The sequence below is a fragment of the Nicrophorus vespilloides genome, unplaced genomic scaffold (assembly GCF_001412225.1).
Source record: "Nicrophorus vespilloides isolate i.1.1-1 unplaced genomic scaffold, Nicve_v1.0, whole genome shotgun sequence".
Taxonomy (NCBI): Eukaryota; Metazoa; Arthropoda; class Insecta; order Coleoptera; family Silphidae; genus Nicrophorus; species Nicrophorus vespilloides.
Genome location: NW_017098653.1, coordinates 1 through 4,047, shown reverse-complemented (window position 1 = coordinate 4,047; position 4,047 = coordinate 1).

Genomic DNA, 4,047 nt, shown 5'->3' with positions numbered 1-4,047 from the left:
AAAATACTTTGGTTTTCATTTAATTTCTAAAGTTTAAACTTGTTATAATTCAACTTGATATGCATGAAAACAAATGCGAACGGTAAATAACGTTTGTTTGCGTTCAATCCTTGATTTTTTTTTTTACTGTTTCAATCCTGCAAAGCCATGAAATGTGCATTCGCCTCTAATATCGATACCTGGCTTCCTTCCGCTGCAAAACTTTTCCAAATGAAAATCCCAATTGGTTTTAATAGTTCGCATTTATTTACGAAGTTCTCGCATAAAGTGAACGTACACACGCTCACCTATGTGCGCAAACATAGGAAATCTGCAAACTTCCAAGCAAACAGAATCCATCAAAGGATTTGCAGCTTTCCGTCTACGAATTACACATACAGAAAGCGAATTACAGTCAAACGAATATTGTATCGTTTAATTGAATTTGGAAGTGAATTATTTGTAACTATTAGACAATTTAGTATTAATTGGCTTATTAATTTTTGGTAATTGAACCAAATTCTATAAATTAAATATATAATTCATAAAATCACAGAAACAAAATAAATTTTAGTCAATATTTTACATAAGTTTTAGATTTTAAGAAAGTTTTACAGATAAATTTATTCGTTACTAAATAGTAACGAAGTAAATTGTTGAATCAAATTATAGTTAAATATTCAATCAATTTCATAATTATTTTAATAAATTTAATCGAAAAAATCTTTGATATGAATTGAAAAGTTTGTTTTGTAAAAACAAGATTTGTGTTGAAATAATTACAATTTTTGTTTAGTTGGAATTATCGATTTTTTTTATGTGTAAATTGTATTTTTTATATGCATAATCTACTATGTTGTTACATAAATTAAAGTAGTGGTGATAATGGTTTGCAGCTGTAATCGAAACCGATAAATGTTGATGGTATAAAAAGAAGGGACGGTTCGAAGGGAATAGCAATTTGTGCTTCGTTCTACAGGAAATATAGAATGTGTAAAGTTAAGCTTAAGTGGTTATTGTACGTACGATGATGGCCCGTCCGAAACCATGTCGCCCTGGGATTTTATGCCACCGTAAAACGTTGATTTCGAACTGGATGCAGTAGTATTCCCATTCTCATCCACATCCATTACATTCCATGCACATCAGTTTTATTACCGCACCAATTTGCATTCTCGTCCACACATCAAATAACCGGCGCATCGTACAAGAAAAAAACAACTTTCATCCGGATTTGCCCGAGAAACCAATGTAGTAAACCATAAAGATTTCCAGTAGGAAGGAAGCGCCCGTTTCGCAAGCGAAAATATAATGTAAATTGTATATTTTTTTTTTAGAAAAAGACGCCGGGTCCGACTTTTACAGCATTTCCAAACGCGAATTGCATCGTGAATATAGAATGAAAAAGTCGTGGATTAAGAAACATAATTCAGTATACAATTTTCATGAATGTCACTTTTACTACGTCTACAACTTTGATATACAATTTTACTAGTTTAATCATTGTAAAACTTAAAGAAAAAGTATTTATTTTTACTGAAATAATTTTTATCATTTTTATTAACAACAAATTTAACAACTTTTTAAAAGTTCATTTTAAACATAATTTAATTTATTTTGTGTGAGTTATTTCAAGATTTAATCGTTCTTTGCAAAAGTTTCTTATATTTGTTACTGATTTGCATAAATTTAAGTAACTTTTAATTTTCACTTTACTGCATTTTAGGAAATGAACTTGATCCAATCCGTTTTTAAATCTATATTTTAATTTCTTCTCACCTCATTTTGCTTGTACGTATTTTTTCTATTTTCAACCCGTCTTTAAAATGTAAATCTGTGTCTAATTGTATATTCAACAAAAAAAAAGTCAAATTTTGATCTTATATTACTCAAAAAAAGGCACGTTTTTAAAGATTGGTCATCCATCTTTAAAATCAGTCAAAAATGTACTTTGTATCATTTAAGGTGGCCTAGGAATTTAATGTTTTTGATCGTCTATTCTGGAGTGTTCCGAAGGGTTATAAAGCTAAAAGAAGGGCGCATTAGAAAACTTGGACTTTTGTCTTTAAAATGAGTTCAAAAGGTACTTTGTGTCTTTTTGTGCGGCCGAGGAATGCACTTTTCCAAATCCGTCTTTAAATTTACAATTTAATTTCCTCTCACCTCCATTTTTTCTTGTACCTTTTCATTATTTTATTTTCAACGTTTCGTTTCGCATCGATACGTTTCCACTCCGTTTTAAACCCTAATCAAATTATCGATCGTATTCTTCTCCTCTCTTTCACACAAAATATTCCGATGTATCAATTGATGGGTCTTCGAGGAGAAAGTCTGCAACCGGAATAATAATAGGATTTTCTTCCTACACGTCTCCTTTTTTTTTGTATTCCTCCAAGGTAAAACCGAAGCGTGTAAAGCGTGCGAAATGTGATTGATTTTTTCTTCTCACTCCATCCCTACGCGCCGATAAAATTTTCGAGGTTCGTCACTTGCGTCCTTAATGGTCCCTAATCGACGTTTTCGGATAATCCAAATCCGCAAAGTTTCACAATGGATATTTTTTTTTTAGTTTATTCGTGCTTGGATTATGGTTTACAACAGTAGAATGAATTAGTTTGATTTATCAATTAGTGTTGGTTGTGGATTGGTTTGTTTCTTTCCTTTATGTGGAGACTCACGCTCCGTGAATCCAATTATTATTGCAGCATAAGCAATTTATATATATATATAATATGTTGTATATCTCGTGCGGATTAATTAACCGTGCACGATAATCATCCGATATTGGTGATACGTGCTCCAATATAATCGATGATTATCCAAACACTGTTATTACGTAGATTCTATCACGATGCAATTAGTTTTACGCATACTAAATTTTAATTAAAAATTTATTCAACTTCAACATTTAATTTTATTACCTTAGATTGAAAATTCTTCCCTTTAAAAAAAAGAAATATTGTAAATTATTGTTTTAAGTAATTGCTCATTGAAAACTATAAGAATTGTTGCCTGTTGATTCTCTTGAAATTGAATGAAATTTTTATTTAAACGTATAGAACAGAAAATATAAATAAAATTAAAAACGTTTATGAAAATCATAATAAAATTTGTTGCAAATTACATAAAATAAACTTGAATTTAGAAAAATTCAGGTTTCCAAAGGTTAATTGCAATTTTATACAACGGAAATGAAAAAATCAATTTTATATTTAATATGGAAATAATGAAACAAATTTTAATATTACAGTAAAAATCTAAAAATTATGAAGAATTGGAATGTTGTTTTTAATATGAGATAAAATTTAATTCACATAAAAGTGATGAAAAAAGAAGCAAATGCAGGAAAGTACGAACAATTAATATAAAATCACCTTATTCGGTTACAAAAACGCGTCGCGATGAATCATCTGCAGGTGTGCACGTTTCAAAAATCCTTAAATGGACACGAAAATAGTGCGTATTGCACACCTGCACAATAGATAACAAAGTAATTAAACTTACGAACTATTACACGAAAACGCCCGAACTATTACACGACGAATCAGCTTACGCATTTTAATGCAGGTGTGCCAATCGGTAGCGTTATAATAATCCTTATATGGTTATGAAAACGTGCGACACCGGCGAAACAATGAATCACAGCTGCAACTGCTAAAAAATCCATATAATATTTTAATATAGTTTTTTCTTATTTTTACAAAGTTTATACTATTTATTTTTTTGTAATTTTGTCATTGATTTATTGATTTTTGAAATTGCAAAATAATCGTTCCAACAATGCAAATAAAAACTATTCAATAATTTCATAGTAGATAAGAATTTAATAAAAATTAGCTAATACTGCATAATAGATAAGAAGGAGATTTAACAATTGTTTGTAATTGGGTGGATACGCCGGGTTCTTCGCTTACTTTTGATTATGTAAATCAGTGGTTCCCCAAACATTCAGCTTTCATATGCATCTTTTGGATTCATTCTATCTATTATGGTTTTCGAGTAAATCAATGAAATGTGAAAACACTGCTTTTACGATCATTTTTTAAACTTTGAACACGAATTACAGCA